General features: G+C 48.0%; 1 protein-coding gene across 1 annotated transcript in view; it reads right to left on the bottom strand.

The window, feature by feature from the left end:
• Positions 1-17165, bottom strand: part of LYST (lysosomal trafficking regulator) — a 243766-nt gene extending 226601 nt beyond the window's left edge. The window contains exons 1-2 of the mRNA XM_042961056.1: positions 15970-17165; positions 7642-7893 (exon numbers count right to left, since the gene is read on the bottom strand). The gene's annotated coding sequence lies outside the window, so the exon portion shown is untranslated. The remainder of the gene's footprint in view (positions 1-7641; positions 7894-15969) is intronic.
• Positions 17166-18819: the final 1654 nt, after the last annotated feature.

Here is an 18819-nt window from a genome sequence, read left to right as displayed (position 1 = left end):
AGCCCGACGCGGGGCTTGATCCCACAACCGTGAGGTCGTGAGCTGAGCTGAAATCAAGAGTCGGACGCTTAGCCCACTGAGCCATCCAGACACCCCCAGTACTTCATTCTTTATGACCAAAGAGTATTCCACTTTGTGGGTGTAGCAGAACTCAGGCAGTCATCCGTTGATGGGCATTTGGGTCGTTTCCACCTTTTGGCTACTATGATTAATGCTGCTACAAACATTCATGCACACATTTCTGGGTAGATGTATGCTCGCACTGCTCTAGGGCCATATGGTAACTCTGTGTTTAGCATTTTAATCAATTGCAAAACTGTTTTCCAAAGCTGCTGCATCATTGGGCACGTCCACCAGTACAGTGGGAGGGTCCCTCGCCCTCTTATCCAGTGAAACAAAACAAAACCAGCAAAACAATCTGCTTATCCTAAAACACGGCGGCTGCCAAGGGCCTCTCCAGAACCAAGTGCGTTTCCTAACAATGATTCACAAAGCAGCTCTGGTAAAAGGTGAGCCTAAAACGAACACACCCAGCTGGTCCACAAGCTGCCCGCAAAGGCGGAAGAAGCTGGTCTGTCCGCCGCTTCAGGGGAAGAGACTCTACTGAAGTTGTTCTGCTCCTGTGCAACCCCCACCCCCCACCACGGTCAGCTGCTCTTTGCCCCCATTCGAACGGGTCCATCAGCAGGTCAGCTTGGCCAGCCCCCCACTGAGCATGGACCGCGTGCCGCCCCAGCTGGTGGGAAGACGCGTGGAAGAGGAAAGAGGTCAGGTGCAATTCAAGGAGCATGCTGCGATGTGGACAAGCCTGGAGCAGCGCGAAAAGGGGTGGCATTTTAGGGCTGGAAAGGACTTTGTGATCTCAACTCCAAGTCAGGCACGAGGTCAAAGTTGAAGAAACGAAGGTCACTCCGGTTCGGGGAAGCCAAGGCAAGAAATCGGGTCCTGCTACGTCTGTGTTCCCAGGCTCGTCCTATAAGGCTCACCTGGGGAGCTGGTAAAATGCAGATCCCCTGGCCAGGCCAACCAGACCTGACTATCGGGGGACAGAGGCTGTGCTTTTAGTGGGTCTGATCAGGAAACTTGGGGAAGATGCCACTCATTGTGAAGAAAATGATAAAGCTGATTTAGCAGCAGCAAAGTTGCCTAGTTCTTGATTTCATTGCTGATATCCCCTTGCATTGGAGTGAAAATGTGAAGTCATCATGTTTGTATGCTATGTGGTTTCTGTTAGTCTGCCTTAGGTTCTGATGGTCCCATGATTTAGATAGTCCCAGCCTATGGGACGCACACCTGCGTGCACACACACGCACGCACAGAATGGATGGCGAGTTGCCCATCTCCTTTAAGCCAGATTATAGCAACTAACCTCACTGTTCTGCACCTCGCTTTTAAAAAGGAAAAAAAAAAGAGGGTGCCTGGGTGGCTCAGTTGGTCAAGTGTCTGACTTTGGCTCAGGTCATGATCTTACAGTTCACGACTTCAAGCCCCGTGTTGGGCTCTGTGCTGACAGCTCAGAACCTGGAGACTATTTCTGCCCCTCCCCCATGTGCACGCTGTCTCTCTCAAAAATAAATAAATACTAAACAGATAAATAGAAAAGAAAAAATATTTTCCTTAAAGATTTCTTCTCTTGTTTATTTTTTGAGAGAGGGACAGAGTGAAAGTGGGGGAGGGGCAGAGAGAGAGGAAGACACAGAATGTGAAGCAGGCTCCAGGCTCTGAGCTGTCAACACAGAGCCCGACGCAGGACTTGAAGTCGCGAACCGTGAGATCATGATCTGAGCCAGAGTCGGACGCTTACCTGACGGAGCCACCCAGGTGCCCCAAAAGAAAAAAAAAATTAAGTGTGGTGTCTAATCTGATGAAAATTAAGAAAAAAAAAGCCCGTAGGGGTGCCTGGGTGGCTCTGTCGGGTAAGCACCCAACTTCGGTTCAGGTCATGATCTCACAGCTAATGAGTTCAAGCCCCACGTTGGGCTCTGTGCTGACAACTCGGAGCCTGGAGCCTCCCTCTCTCTCTGCCCCTCTCCAACTTGCACTCAGTCTGTATCTCAAAAATAAATAAAACATCAAAAAATATTTTAAAGACTCTGTAGTAGAGATTTTTAAAATCCTGATTTCACAGATAAAGAAACTGAGATTCTGTGAGTCTCAGATACTTGCTCAAAGTCATGAATCTAGTCACTCACTGGCTGTTATGGGTTGAACTGTGTCCCCCTTAAAAGATTATATTGGTGTCCTAACCCCCCAGTACCACACAGTGTGACCTTATTTGGAGACAGGCTTTTTCCAGAAGCAGTCAAGTTGAAATAAAATCATTAGGGTGGACCCTAATCTAACATGACTGGTGGTCCTTATAAAAAAGAGGAATTTGGATCCAGACGTGCACACGGGAAGACCACCATGCGAAGACGGAGGCAGAAATTGGGAAGATGCTTCTACAAGCCAAGGATTGCCAGAGATGGCTGGCAAACAGCAAGAAGCTACGGGAGAGACATAGAACAGATTCTCTCCCGCCAGCCCTCCTAAGGGACCACCCTGCCAAGAATCGATTTCAGACTTCAGAGCCTCAGAGCTGTGACACAGTACATTTCTGTGGTTTAAAGCCACACAGTGTGGGACTTTGCACGGCAGCCCTACACTGGCGGAACTGAGAGGCAAACCTGGGCCTGTCCACACCTAATTAAAGTGCACCCGTCACTGCACTGCGACCACTTCAAAGAGCCCAGAGTGTAATGGGGGAAAGAAGTGAGCAGATGAGCACCTGACTGTTCCACACAGCTCTACCCAAAGATCATGAGAGCACAGCGTAGGGAGTGGCTGGGAATGGTTAGAGGTGGTTTCAAGCGGGTGGTGCCTGGACGTGGCCTGTGTGCTCAAGTTGGTTCCAAGGTCATGGTCTAAACACAGTACAGCAAGCATAGATCTCAAGACACACACAGATACGCACACCGTGCGCATGCACACACACACACACACACACACACACACACACACACACACACACGAACAGTACCATGGACAGCGGAAAGAGAAGCCCCCAAAAGGCAAATACACTGAGTACAAGCCCCATTCTAGCTCTAGGACAAGTCACATAGTCTCCCAGGTCCTTAGTTACTCCTGTAAAATGGGGATAATAAATAGTAAACCTACCAACCCCAGTGCGTGGTAATGGACCAGACGCCCATTTATGGTCCATTTATACGGTTTATATGTGGGAAAGGGTGGCTTGCCTTTAGGTAGCGGTTTCCAAACTTGGTTCAGTCCGGCGAGTTGTTGAAATCTACAGATTCCAGGTTGCCTCTCCCAGAGCCTCTGATTCAGTGGCCTGAGGTGCTGCCACGGAGTGCGTGGGAAAACACACTCTCCAAGGGACTGTCACAGGCTGCCAGGGAGAAGGTTCTAGATAATTGCCGAACACCCAGGCAAACGTGCTGTTGTGGGTCGTGGGTTCAGGGAGCTCACGTGTGCTGGCACAACCAGACACATACTTTGTCAGGCCCAGGGAAAAATGAAAATTCAGGGGCTCCTTGCTCAAAAATTGAGGATCGTAAGACAGCAACACCAGAGCATTCAACTCAGCACAGATTCTTCTGAGTGCAGTTCCTGTGCTGAGTTAGAGCAGAAGCTGCTGGAGGCCTCAGTGGTGATGCCCGCATTGGGGGAAAAACAGCTCAGAGGATGCCCGCTAAAGCCAGTCTGATGCGGAGTCTTTCGTTTTATTGGCTAAAAGCACCTTGGGATTTTGGAGATGGTGTAGCATGGTCCAGACAAGTCAGCCTAAAAGACAAAGCCAAGGACCCTCAAGGCTCATGTCCAACGATCCAATTACAGGGCCTTCCCCCATGTCAAATTCTGCAGCCAGTCCCACGGGTTTCCATTCTGCTATAATTCAGACAGACACACAACTACAGTAGCAATTGTGCAAATAGTCCCGAGCGGGCAGGGTGCTGCTCACCACATTCATTACTTTTGTCACGTTTCCAACATACTCTTGGTGCCAGAGATCACGGGCCCCTGACTATTCCGAAGGGTCTATTTCCTTTCTGTCGCGTGCAGCAACGCTGACAGGTGAGCACAAGAATGGCAACTCGGTAATTGGATTCACACTCTGATGTTGTAACAACTCCTGCCTGAGAACAGGTCACGGGGAAAACACATTCTTCCACTGAACTCAAATAACCTAAGCAATTTGTTATCCCTTCTCCTTCCGGAGGGGGGAAAAAAGATGATATAAATGTTGAATGCATATGTGCATGTATGTATGAATGTATGTATGTATGAAAAGGTGTATGAATGCATGTGCATGTCTGTATACGTGTGTGTGCACGTGTGTAGGTATATGTGTATGTGCAATATATGTATATGTGTGTATATATAAATATATGGGCATATGTGTATACGTATTTAGGTACATTGTATCCATAAAACTAACAAGAGTTATGGTGACTATGAAGGCAACTTTAGTCAGTCAATATTTATTTGGGGGGAAAATAATGTATTAGAGAGGCTATCAACTCAGTTCGGAGAAAACTATCACCTCGTATGGGGAAAACTGGTTTCCTCCATGTCTGCTTATGATGCGGGACTTAAATCACCTCTGTATGGACCTCAACCTCCCTTTCCCTCCCCTGCCTCCCCCCCTGCATATTTGCCAAGTCACAAGGTTCATAAAGAATATTTCTCCCTCATGCAAAGAAACAGGGACGGGCATCTGGGTGGCTCCGTGGGTTAAGCATCTGACTCCGGCTCAGCTATGATCTCACAGTTAGCAAGTTCGAGCCCTGCATGTGGGTCTGTGCTGACAGCTCAGCACCTGGAGCCTGCTTCGGATTCTGTGTCTCCTTCTGTCTCTGCCCCTTCCCGGCTCGCTCTCTGTCTACTTTCTGCATGAGGCTGACGATGCCTGATTCAGAGGAACCAGATATTGAGACAAATAGCTCAAGAGCGTGAAAGACACTTGTAGGTCTTTCCTTGTGTTAAATAGAGGGTTGCCTGACATAGAGCCACACCAAGGCCTCACACAGATATAGAGTCAGTAGTATCTCAGGCTGTTTACTATTTTACTTTACCAACATGTCAAAGATGCATCCTGAAAAAGTATGAGGAAACCGTATGCCCATTTATTTTACTTCATGTCAACCGGCCATCATTGGGTTTGGTCCTTGTGTCATCTAGGGGTACCAACTCTTTAGCAAGAAAGAAAGACTGAAGTTCTGGCCATTTTAGGAGAAAATAACTCATTTTTTGGAGAATCGTCTAGGGGTACCAGCTCTTCAACAAGAAAGAGAGACTGAAGTTCCGGCCATTTTAGGAGAAAATAACTCATTTTTTGGAGAAGCCACGAAAACCAAAACCTACTAAATCATGGTCGGTATCACCGCATGTCTAACATGAAAACAGAATAAGAGAGAAAGCAAGACAAAATATTAAGATCCATTAAACGCAACTGCTGGTTTTTTCCTGAAAATCAGACTGGCTGTTTTAATTTCCCTCTCTGACTCTGAACTCAACAAAGGCAGGGCTGTTCCCATGTTTCTGAAGTGCAGGCTGTTGCTTGCAAGATGGACCCTGACATCTCCAAGCTTGCATTCGACACAGGTAACGTTCAGAGGGTGGAAGAATGAATTAACAGTGGCATGAAGAGAAAGCTTGGGGACCGGGGAGAGTGGTGATCGCCCGACACCGCGAACATCCGTCACGCCACCGAGGTGCGTACTTTACGATGGTTACAATGGTAGTTTTTATCTTTCATGTATTTTATCATAATAAAACAATTAATTAATGGGTGCCTACCAGGCACTGATTCAGAAATGGAAATGGAGAATAAAAAGCTCGAGGCTTCCCAAGTCCATTTTCATAGGAGCCCCATACCATAGTTCATAGATACCCAAATGTTATACTCAAAAGCACGTCCACTCAAGGGGTGCCTGGGTGGCTCAGTCAGTTAAGCATCCAACTCTTGGCTTCTGCTCAGGTCATGATCTCATGGTTTGTGAGTTCAAGCCCTGAACTGGGGCTCTGTGCTGACGGCTCAGGGCCTGCTTGGGATTCTCTCTCCCTCTCTCTCTGTCCCTCCTCCACTCAAGCTCTATCTTTCTGTCTCAAATAAGTAAATAAAAAAATTTTTTTTAAAAGGCACGTCCACCCAAGAACATATCCCACATACATTGTGGCAAGCCCAAAAGGCTAGTGTCACATTAGAAGAAAAAAATAAATAACAGTGACTAGACATTATCCAAAGGAAATACTCTAAACCAGAAAAGGGGTTCGCAGAGATCGGCAAACTAGGGCCCTCTTGTCAAGTTCAGCCCCATGCCTGTTTTTGTGTGGTCTGTGAACTAAGAATGGTTTGCATATTTACAAATAGTTGAGAAAAAAACAAGAGAAGAAAACCATTTCGTGACTGGTGGAAATGAAATGAAATTGAAATTTCAGTTTTCCCAAATAAACTTTTACTGCAAGAGGTCCATTCGTTTAGGTACAGTCCCTGGTGCTTTAGAACTATAATGGCAGAATCTAATAGCTGTGATGTAGATCATATGGTCTACAAGGCAGAAAATATTTCTTATGTGGCTCTTTAAGAAGAAGGTTGCCAACCCTTGCTCTGGAGGGTGGACAGGACTTTCAGATGAGGGTAGACCGTCCTGGAGCCTTGATAAAGTCAGCGTGCAGACAGAGGTTCATCAAAGAGAGAGAGTCCAGTCCAGAGCCTCAGAGGGTCCCGCTCTGCTGAGCTGCAAGGCCGGAGGCACAGCAATGCCAGAGAGCACGGGGGATGTCCTGGGACCTAGGCTGCTGTGGGTAACAACACTCCCACCTTCCGTGTGCTTTAACACACCCTCACCCCAGAATCTGCTTCCTGCTTTTTCTCCTTTCAAAGCTTCTGCGTGTGCTCATGATATGTAAATATTTTAGGTGTACCAATGTTAGTAGGGGAGGGATGGGGGTGGGGCGCCTGGGTGGCTCAGTTGGTTAAGCATCCGACTGAGGTCATGATCTCACTGTTCCTGGGATCGAGCTCCGCGTCGGGCTCTGAGCTGACCGCATGGAGCCTGCTTGGGATTCTCTCTCTCACTCTCTCTCTGTCCCTACCCTGCTCATGCGCGCGCGCTCTCTCTCTCTCTCTCTCAGTAAATAAACTTAAAAAAAAAAGACAGAAGGGGAGGGATGGAAGCATTGCTGAAGGACCTAACGGATGCCTGATATTTAAATGTTGGCTCTTCACTTCTTCTCTAAGACTCTCCCATAAGGTAGGCATTATTAACCCCGTTTTATAAATGTTACTAGCTACATTTCCTTTCTTTTTCTGAGTGATTGCCATAGTCCCTGGCCTTCTTCCATAACCTTTACACACATTAAATCATTTAATCCTCAGGACAACTCTATAAGTAGGTACAATTATTACTCTCATTTTACAATTGAGATCGTTGAGGCCGAGGTATATTCAGTAAGTTGCTCAAAAACAAAACACAGAGCCAGGATTTGAACCCAGGTGCTCAGCTAGACTGTCTTCCACCGCAAGCAGCAGAGAAGTTCTGGATTTCGCTCAAGGAAACACAGGTGGTAACGGCAGAGCGGCATTTCAGACCAAACTTACCCTGCTTCCACTTGTGTGTTCCCCACACTGTTCCTTACCTGATCTTCCTCGTAGGCTCTGGTTCTGGGACATGGGCCACCAGAAAGTGTCCATTAGTCAAGAAACCACTAGATCTCTCAATGTCTTCTGATACCCAGCATCGAGGACAGCTGTCTTTGTCTCCTTCTCTAAGAAGAATTTGATTGGCGGTAAAGTGAAAAGCTGTCCTCTTCGTGATGAAACTGACCTTCGGGATCCGAGTTGGAAAAGTGGCTTTTCGGCTCGCTCTTTTCAGAACTGAGATGGATTTGCTGGAGGAGAAAAAGGAGAATATCAACTCAGCTACCATTGTATATAAGGGAATGACTAAGAAGACGAAATTCTTTCCTGATAGATTTAGTTGATCTAGAGAGAGAGAGAGAGAGAGAAGTTCTTTTGACTCTACACTGGCTAGGGAGGCTGGGGAATCTCTGAGGGCAATTTTCCATGTGTAATAATATATTCGTAATAATCTGTGATTCAGGTAGCTCGTTCTAAAAAAAAGGCGTTCACAGTAGACGGCATAAGGGAGTCCACAACGGACTCAGAGCGTGCCAGGGACATGAGCTCAACACTCCGTGTTCATGCGACTCCTCTCTGCCTAAAATGGATTGCAGCTTGTCAGCAGCTACTTGGAAGAACAAAATACTTTGAGACGATTTGGAAGGCCAGATTCAGGACACCAAAGAGCAAAAGGAACCTTTGTTTCTTGTTTCTTTAAGCGTAAGGGTTCTGACTCAGCAGGCTTAAGGAAAGACTGGACCCCAGGTGGCAGGAAAGAGACCAACCCCTCTCTCTCCTCCTTCACCGACTGTGCTTGCTCCCAGCGGGAGCCTGCAGTGTAGACTGGAGATGCCCCAGTGACCTTGCTTTGGAGAGTGAGGGAAAGGATGAATCAGAGGCATTTTGCAGGTGCATGAATTCTACTGCACCAATGCAAACAGGAATGTACTATCACGCTGGCGAGAATGTTCTTGCGAACAGCATCCTGGGAGACCCTGCAGTTTGCATTTCTAAAGGGAAAAAAAAAATCTCAGAAGCCAATAGGTGGTGGGTGTGTGCCCTTCTGTCTGTAAGAGTTGGCGTTCATTTTAGCTGGCCGCACGGCAAAAAGATGTGACAGCCACCTTTGGTTTTAAGCTTTAATCAATTTCCCTCAACGCTTGGTTCTATTTTGCAAACCCTTACAGAACAGCTGCTTTGAGCCGGGCCCTGTGCCAGCCTCTGGGAGAACAAGATCAATTAGGCACAGCCCCCCGACCACAAGGAGTGCAAAGTCTAGCACCTTCTGCAGACCTCTGAGAAGTCAATCCCAAGGGCCGCGCTTGGGATTGTTGACTTGTGCTTTTGAGGGCAGAAACGCATCTGGTGGGGGCTCACAGATGCATGTCCCCACTCCTCCCAGGGGGCCCTCCTGTCCTCCTGTCCACCACACAGAGGGTGAAGCAGATCTGAGGGTTCTGTAGTCCCACCCACAAAGAGCTGCTTCACTTTCGTCCCGGTGAAACTCTGGGCCCTCCTGTCATTATTGCCACGCTGCCTCTGAGAAGCACAGATTTCAAAACAGGGCTCATAATTCCTGCCAAAGCTATCGTGCCGACGTCAGGCATCTACACTGGCCTGGGCTGAGGGTTGAGTGCCCTGCCGTTAAAAGGAAAATCAGAGGTGGGAACTCAGCCGCCACCTAGAAGGAGGGGACACACGCCTGCTCACGGTCCCGGGTGCCCACACGTGCCTCCTTCCCGCTGCTTGGACCCAATCACTCATGTGACCCCATCCCAAATGTCCAGAAAGAAGAATCTGTCCTGAGCACCGTGTGTTGAAAACTAAACACGAGCACTTCAGTAGCTTCCCGGAAAGAATATCAGCAGGGCAGTGCGGGCTTTCCTCCGGTTCAGTCATGGGAACACGCCCAGCCCGAGTGTGTGTACTGGAATGATCTTCAGCCCCTGATGCTGGAGGAGGGTCAAGTCTGCCATGTTTAGAAAGTGAAAGCCGCAGGCGTCATTTGGCAAAAGTCACCAGTACCCTGCCCAGAGCCTATCAGCCGTGTTCCAAGCATTCCGAGAGCTGTTCTGGAGCTAGTTTGGCAATCTTCTTATGGCAGCAAAAGATAAGAATGCTAAAAACTAAGAATTTCCAAGAATGCGCTGTGGTCCGGGTCTGGCGATGAGGGATTTAAGGGCATTGGCCCACGGGGTCCTCACCACCATCCCCTGAAAGGATTATTATCATTCTCAGTTCACAGATGGGAAAAGTTAAGCAATCTGCCCAAAGATCGCGTGTCCAGTAAGTGATGGAGCTGGAACATGAACCGGGCCTGTGTGACAAAGTGACAGTAGTCACAGCCTGGGAGGGCTCCCTGCCTCGTAGTCCCCCACCTTCCTCCTGTTACCGGCTCGCCCCTGCCGCTCGGCTCTGGGGGCCGGGGCGGGGGGGAAGGTACAGAGGGGAGAAGTGGAGAGAGTCCAGACGGCCCTAGTCCCAGGATGTAGGGAGGAAGGAAAGTCATTCATTTCTTTGTACTCGGCAGCAAAGTCCCCCTTCCCTTCTCTTTTTGGACCTCAGGTCCATTCAATTGAGACACCTTGGCTCCTGGCCTCCTCTTATCCATTCAGGCGAAGCTTATCTGCTTCATTTTACGTTGTCCCCCCTTTATTCCCTCGCCAACATCCATTCTCACTGACATCTGGTTTACACACTAACCCGTGTAAATATATGTCTCTAGATATACACGGACACCTGAATGCACACATCGACGTCCACGTCCTTAGATACAGGCGTATACCCGAATGTGTACACAGATATACACGTATATGTATACACGCATATGCACATACAGCATCACTTTGCGTATACGTCCTTAAGCCCTACAGATGGCCCCGTGCCATCGATTTTATTCTATGTCTTCTTCCCAGTGACCACGTTTTTAAGTTTTATTTACATTAGCGTTTGTAAACCTAGTTCGTTACTTCCGGTGATGCAAAGTATTCTCTCCCTGCCCTTCTCCCTGTAGCCCTGAAATGCATATGCGAGCGTGTGAGTGTGTGCACGTGTGTGTGCGCGCATAACAGCTGTCCGTTGTTTGTTAGCATTGAGAGCAGGGACTTGTTGGGTTTTTTTCCAATGCTTATTTGTTTTTGAGACAGAGAGAGACAGAGCATGAACGGAGGAAGGCAGAGAGAGAGAGGGAGACACAGAATCTGAAACAGGCTCCAGGCTCCGAGCTGTCAGCACAGAGCCCGACGCGGGGCTCGAACTCACGAGCAGTGAGATCATGACCTGAGCTGAAGTCGGACGCTCAACCGACTGAGCCACCCAGGTGCCCCAGGGACTTGGTTTTAATCACAGCTACATCCTCAGCAAATAGAACAGTGCCAGGCACAACAGGTTCTCAGTTAATATTTGTTGAGTAAATGAATGAACGCAACTCCACCACAATTTCTTTTCTCCCCAGTGAGGAATACCTAGCGGGTCTCTTACTCTTTTTTACCACAAACACGGAATGGAGGAGAGTCACTGGGTTAGGAGGTGTATTCATGTTGAACCCTCCCTTCCCCCCTCATGCCCTCTCCCCCCCCCCGCCCCGTCTCTCCTTCTCTCCTTTCTTTTTCATATATATATATATATATATATATATATATATATATATACATATATATATATATATATATATATATATATATATAACCACTCAAAGTTCTTTGTCTGAGTCCCCTGGAGGCAGAAGAATATTTGTGTTCTTGGAGGTCTCACTTCAATTAGCTATAAATGAAATCTTTCTAAAAGTATCTGCTATTCCTGAGCAGATACACAGGACCTCAGATCACATATTTTTAAAAATTTATTTGGATTTGACAAGTATATATGGAATCCCTCCTCTGTGCAAACCTCTGCGACAGGCAGGGAGGGGCATGAGGAGCAGATCCCCAAAGTAGGGGAGAAGGGGGGCATGCAGGGAGGAACACATAGCATGAGGGAGGGCGTGGGCGGCCAGGTGCAGACTGAGTGCCTGTGTCATAGAGTGTGGGGCCTTCTGGTCTGTTCTAGAAACCACGGGGTACAAGTTTGAGAGGAACAGGATATTTATAGTCTCCTGGTATCTCCCCCACAAATTAAATGTAACATCATGTGCCTCTTGGCACGATACAGTAAGAAGATAACATTTTTGTAGCATTTCTGCCAAAAGCTCATAATCTGAACCTAATCACAAGGAACAAATCAGGCCCAAACGAGAGGCATTCTAAAAACTGTGTGGTTCCACATGAGCGACAAAACAAGGCTGAAGAGCGAGCCATCCCAGATTAAAGGAGACGAGTGCGCCATGGTAACTGAAAGCAACATGTGATTCTGGGTTGGTTCCCGGAACAGGGAAAAGCAGTTTCTCTAAAGGACGTTATTGGGTCGATTGGTGAAATTTGAATACGGGCTGCATGTTAGGTCATATATTGTATCAGTGCTAAACTTCCTGAAGATGACAATTGTGTAGCGGTTTTCGTTTTTCTTTTTTTTAAAAGTTTAGATAGAGAGAGAGAGAGAGTGCGAGCAGGGGAGAGGGGGGAAAAGGAGACAGAGAGAGAGAGAGAAGGAGAGAGAACCTTCAGCAGGCTCCACACGCAGCACAGAGCCTGACGCAGGACTCGATCCCACCACCCTGGGATCATGACCTGAGCCCAAATCAGGAGTCGGACACTTGATCGACTGAGCCACCCAGGCTCCCTGTATGGTAGTTTTATATACATACATATGTGTGTGCACACACACAACACACACACACACACACACACACACACGCCCAGTTCCCACAGGCTAGGGCCAAATACTGCCATTCACCTAACTCTTAGGTGGTTTAGCAAAACCATCAGTAATGATAGCAAGTGTACAGAGGAAAAAGAGGTGAAACAAATGTTACAGAATATTAGTAATCAGTGGACCTGAACATTTCATTGTACGTTTCTTGCAAATTTTCGGTAAAGGTGAGATTTTTTATTTTTATTTTTTTATTTTTTCTTTCAGTTGATATTTTTAAAAAATGAAACGTTTAAAAAGCTGTCCTAGTGTTAAAGGCAGGGGTTGAAACATGGAGGCAGGTGCAGCGTAAGAAAAATAGAGATGAGCCCGTACGATCCTTGCGATGTGCCGGGCACGTTTTACCTCTCAGTGATCTAATTGTCTCAATCAGCTGCAGGAGGTGTTATTATTACTGCCCCATTTTTTTTTAATTTTTTTTAATGTTTATTTATTTTTGAGACAGAGAGAGACAGAGCATGAATGGGGGAGGGTCAGAGAGAGGGAGACACAGAATCTGAAACAGGCTCCAGGCTCCGAGCTGTCAGCACAGAGCCCAACGTGGGGCTCGAACTCACGGACCGCGAGATCGTGACCTGAGCCGAAGTCGGCTGCTTAACTGACTGAGCCACCCAGGCGCCCCTATTACTGCCCCATTTTACAGGTGGGGACACTCACTCAAGATCTCACAGATAGTATGTTGAAGAGCTGGGTTCTGAGCCTGGGAAGGTTGGCTCCAAGAACGTGCTCTTTACTGCTGCTGTGTCGGAATTAAAACCGAGGTATGGGGCACCTGGGTGGCTCAGTCAGTTAAGCCTCTGACTCTTGGTTTCAACTCAGTTCACAATCTCGTGGTTTTGTGAGTTCAAGCCCCATGCCAGGCTCTGCGCTGACAATGAGGAGCCTGCTTGGGATTCTCTGTCTCCCTTTCTCTTCCTCTCTCTCTCTCTCTGCCCCTCCCCTCCTCAAAAAAAATAAACATGAAAAAAAACCTGAGATCAGAGACAAACATATCTTATGATTTCACTCATATGTGGAATTTGAGAAACTCAACAGAGTTTCAAACATAAGGGAAGACAAGGAAAAATAAGATAAAAACAAAGATGGGAGACAAACCATAAGAGACTCTTAAATGCAGAGAACAAGCTGAGGGTTGCTGGAGAGGCGTTGGGTGGGGGGATGGGCTCAATGGGTGACAGGCATTAAGGGGGGCACCTTTCGGGATGAGCACTGGGTGTTAAATGTAAGTGATCAATCACTGGGTTCTATTCCTGAAGCCAAGACTACACTGTATGTGAACTAACGTGAAGAAAAAAAAAAAAAAAAAAGCTGAGATGCCAATCAGACCATCTGGCTTCAAATCCCACATTCATCATGTTCCTGACTGGGGGTCCATGAACAAGCTACTAGCCTCAGTTGCCTAAAATATTTTTTCTTAATGAGGGTTATATAGGGTGCCTGGCTGGCTCGGTTGGTAGAGTGTGCAACTCCTGATCTTGGAGTCATGAGTTTAAGCCCCACACTGGGTGTAGAGTTTTCCTTTAAAAAATGAGGGCTATACAAGCACTTACCTTATAGGGTTGTTCTGGCGTTACCTGAGGTAGAGCATTGTTAAGGGCTCAAAAAAGTGCTCAGTGCATAACGAATGTATCATTACGCGTAACCTTCTGGAACCTGGGGCCCGTAGAGCGGTGGCTCCTAAATCCCACCAAGTGTATGGGTGACTGGGAGTAATGAGACAGAAAGCAGTGACCACAGAGGTGAAGGCAGGTTTGAGTCAGGGAAGTTGTTATGTGCAAAATTCACATTTAGCAGGGTGGATGTTCCACGGGATGACTAGAAACCACTGCAGACAACTGTGGAGGTTGGAATTTCGACCCTGTCACTTCCTAGGTCCTTCCTGGATTGTGCAAGTAAATATCCATGGCCAGAACCGTCATCTACACAGACTCCCAAAGGGAGAGAATATTTTGTCTACGCGATAAAACAAATGGCTCATTCACTTTTGGGTCCTGTCTATACTGACAGAAGCCCCTTGGTAAGAGTTCTTGACTCTGTCTCTCGCTGTGTCTATCTGTCCCTCCCCCACTCCCCTGACACACACCATCACACCACCCAGGGTACTTTTGGTCGGAATCCCCATGGATTCATGTCTAGTAGCCCAAAACTCAGCCTGGCCACACTGACGGCCACTACTCTGCAGAGCATTTCTGTTGGGGATGATACGGGTCCCAGGAGTCCCCACGACAATCACCCCAGAGAACTCTGCTGTTTAAAGACAGATAGGTTTGGGGCGCCTGGGTGGCTCGGTCGGTTAAGCGTTCGACTTTGGTTCAGGTCATGATCTCATGGTTCATGAGTTCAAGCCCCATATCGGGTCTCTGTGCTCGAAGCTCAGAGCCTGGAGCCTGTGTCAGATTCTGTGTCTCTGCCCCTCCCCCACTTGCACTCTGTCTCACTCTCTCTCTCAAAAATAAATAAACATTCAAAAAAAATTTTTAAGTAAAGATGGCTACGTTCAATGGGCTATTTTTGACTACAGTTGTTCCTTTAGGGATAGAAAAAGTTAAAGTTAGAAGTTATTTGTGGAGACTGTATATATAGAGAGAGACAAAGACAGGGAGACAGAGACGGAGAATGAATTAGCAGCCTGGAGGTCAAGGTTTGGCAAAAATGATAACCAACAGGGAGCGGTGGTTGGGAAATTTAGACCAAAGTATCCATAGAAAGGGAAAAGACTTGGAAAACCTGAAAATCGTTCGTGTAGCCCATCAATGAAAACCAGTCCAAACAGAGCTAGGAACAGGTCAGAAGAAAGCGAACCCAGGAATATGGGTCTTTTTGGGGCAACCACTTTAGCTAAATGTTTCCTGTTCTTCTCAGGGCCAGGCTAGGCTGGTTGAGCGTCGAGCCCAGTGTGCTGGGGGCAGGGTGGGGGGCTAGTGGATGGGCTGGGCTGGGGGGGGGTGGGTACCAGGGGCTCAGGTATCCCGCAAAGGAGACACAACTTTGAGAAGAAGCCTATAGGTAATGAAAGCCTCAGACCGCTTTAGTGTGGGTTTAAATTATTTGTAGGTGGCCGCAGTGAAATGTGAAATGTCCTCTGGGGCTCGATGTAACACCCGTTAGTTTAAACCGACATTGTATCTTTCACCGTCCCTTGCCTCCACATTGCCCATGAACTATGACCTCAACCTAGCCCACGTTCTTAAGATTTTTAAGGTGAGCAATCAAACTTAGGTAAACATCCCCACCAGAGAGAGAGAGAGTAACCATGGGCCCAGCTTCCTCCTGAAATTGCGTGTATATATTTATGTCAAACGTACAATCACAACCCTTGTGTGTTATCGGACTCGCCTCTGTTGAAAGAGAATGCTTTGTTGAGGAGGCTGAGTGCCCTGGAAGGAAGTTGCTCAATGTAAGTGGAAACCAAACCCTAGCTTTGGTTTCCTCGGGAAATTTTGCAGTAACTGCTTCTCTATAATTAGTTAGCATGGGCTTGACCAAGGCCTTCAGCCTAGACCCAGCCATGGGATGATAGACACTAGCCACGCACAGACCTCGGAGCCGTCCCACCAGTCGTCTGTTCCGTCCTGGAGCCTGGACGCCTTGGAGTCTTGCGAGTTTGCCTTTGAAGGACCCACCCAGTCTGGGGGTTTGCCGTTGTTTTTCTGAGTCTGCTGCAGATCCAAGAGAAGGAGTGAGGGGAGGAGAGAGGAGGAGGGGCGACGAGGGCTTGGTGCAAAGCGGAGTCACTTCCATCTATCACCCATCTATCACAGGCACACATGTGAAAGGCGGTTCCCTTGTCAATAAAAGGGGGAAAGGAGTTAACAATCTCAGATCTGTTTTTGCTTTTTCACTGATGAGGAAATAAATCCAGAGAGGTTAAGTGGCCCAAGGTTGTGAGTTTACAGTAAGTGGCCGAGACTTCTGGCTTCCCGCCCAGGGCCTGTTCTCACTACTGACCCGCTTCCCACCCCCAATATGACACTGAGGACGGCAGAGTGACAGGTGCTGCTGATAAACCTCCTGATGGCTGATTGACCATCCATCACTCATCAATCAGCTATTGATGTCTTATCAGGCCGCCAGATGGTGCCTGGAAGGTGCAGAAAGGCTTCAACTCATGCCATCTTTCCCACAAAGAGCTTGATCTGTACTTTGAGACGTGACACATATTCAAAACGTGTGAAAGACAGTGCAAAACCAGGGCGGGGGAGTGTGGAGATCAATGTCACGGCAATGAGAGGAGGGAGAACCCTCTTCAAGGAACCTCCCTGGTGGGCTTTGCAGAGGTGAGCCCAGCGCTGAGCCTGGAGGATGCCTTCCAGACACAAGGGCAGGAGGGCAGCCCAGGCCCCTGCAGGGACAGTGTCAGCAGCAGAAACTGAGGGGTCTGTGAGGACCTGAGGGGGTCTCCTGGCACGGGGGTATGGTCACACTAGGAGAGATGGCCGCTCCCGATCGCCTGGACCTACCGGCTGCCCCCCTTCCCCTCCCGCCTGACTGATGGGCGAATCACGGTGATGCAGTTGCTTGCCAACACCCTCTTCTGGATCCTTCATTACCCCTCCCCCACCGGCCTTCTCCTTGGCTCTTCTAGCCCTTGATCTGGCTTCCCTACCCTTCTCACGGCCACCAGAATTCTCTTGCTAAAGAGCCAATGTTGCTATGTCCTCGCTCTGCTTTTAGATCCAACCAACCCACTGCCTGTAGGATAAGTCCCTGCTCCTTTGCAGGGGAGACCAGGCCCTTCAAGGGCTGACCACACCTACTTTCTCTCCCCTCTCCCCCCACCCAGCCCCTGCATCCTTGGACCCAGGCTCATGTCCTCATAGCCCCTTCCTACAAACAACAGGCATTACTCTCCGTGAGGGTAATGAGAGCTGAATCTTCCATGACTTTCTGGCATAGTTCCTTCAGCCAAGAAAGTCTCTATGACTATTTGCCTCCTGACTTTTCTATTGAGGCTCACCTCGAATGCATCACCTCCTCCATGAAGCCTCCCTTTCTTGCTGCTCAGGTTCCTGGCCCTGAGCTCTGATATCACATTGTTGTTCCTGTTCCCTATTTGTTTAAATATCTACCTCTTCTGTAAGCTGGGCACCCAGGGCCTGATTCTCATTCTGTTATGCCCAGGGCTTGCTATAGCTTATTGTTCATAGAGTGTTCTTTTTTTTTTTAATTTTTTTAATGTTTATTTATTTTTGAGAGACAGAGCACGAGCAGGGAAGGGCCAGAAAGAGAGGGAGACACAGAATCTGGAGCAGGCTCCAGGCTCTGAGCTGCCAGCACAGAGCCGGACGCAGGGCTCTAACCCATGAACCGTGAGATCATGACCTGAGCCGAAGTTGGACGCTCGACCGATTGAGCCACCCAGGTGCACCCATAGAGTGTTCTTAATAAAGATCTGCTGAATGAAGGAGTGAATGAAGGAGTGGAAAAGTATGATAGAGAGGAATAAAAAATGAAGCCAGATTTTCAGGTCACTGGGACAAAATCAGGAGAGGACACTGTGCAGATGTGGCCCCATGGAGAGGCCAACTCTGCCCCAAGAAAGGTTGGGGTTTGCCCCTCCTGCAGTCGTCCCCCTCTGTTACTGAGCACTCCACCCTCCAAGACTGAGATTAGGGCTGCAGAGTGACTGCAGAGGTCACAACAGCAGAACTTTCACACATTTTTAAAAACCTATTTTGATGGTAAAAGCCAAAAAATAACACAGGAAGTCAGGACGAAAAAAGAAAGTTGGCGACGATCCCATGACCTCAATACGATCAATTACTATTGTTTTTTGATGTCCAGTCCAGTCTTTTTCCTTAGGTCTTGTGATGGTTAATTTCATGTTAGCCTTATAGGCTAAGGGATGAACAGAGGGCTGGTGAAACATCGTTCTTGGGGTGTCTCTGAGGGTGTTTCCAAAAGAGATTAGCATGTAAATCAGAAGACTGAGTAAAGATTGCCTCACCAAGGCATGTGGGCATCATCCAGTCTTGATGTAGGGCACAAAGGCAGAGGACGGATGAATGGTCTCTCTCCTCTCGAGCTGGGGTGCTCATCTTCTCCTGACCTTGGCCATCAGTTCTCCTGGTTCTTAGGTCTTCACACTTGGACCGGTACTTACACCATTGGCTCCCCTGTTTCTCAGGCCTTTGGGTTTGGACTGGGATGGCACCATGGGCTTTTCTGGACCTCTCCAGCTTGCAGACAGCAGACTGTAGGGCTTCTCAGCCTCCACAATTCTGAGCCAGTCCCTCATAATGAATCTCCTTCTGAAATCAACACGCTGTACACCTTAAACTTACAGTGTTATATGTCCTTTGGGATGTGAAATGTTGGGGTCGGGAAGTGAACGTTCAAGAAAGGATTCTTGAGACGTCTTCGGTGCAAAAAAAGATGGTTTTATTAAA

This window comes from Panthera tigris, chromosome D2 (assembly GCF_018350195.1).
Source record: "Panthera tigris isolate Pti1 chromosome D2, P.tigris_Pti1_mat1.1, whole genome shotgun sequence".
Taxonomy (NCBI): Eukaryota; Metazoa; Chordata; class Mammalia; order Carnivora; family Felidae; genus Panthera; species Panthera tigris.
Note: the sequence above shows the minus strand (reverse complement) of the source record. Positions and strands in the feature narration are given on the sequence as shown.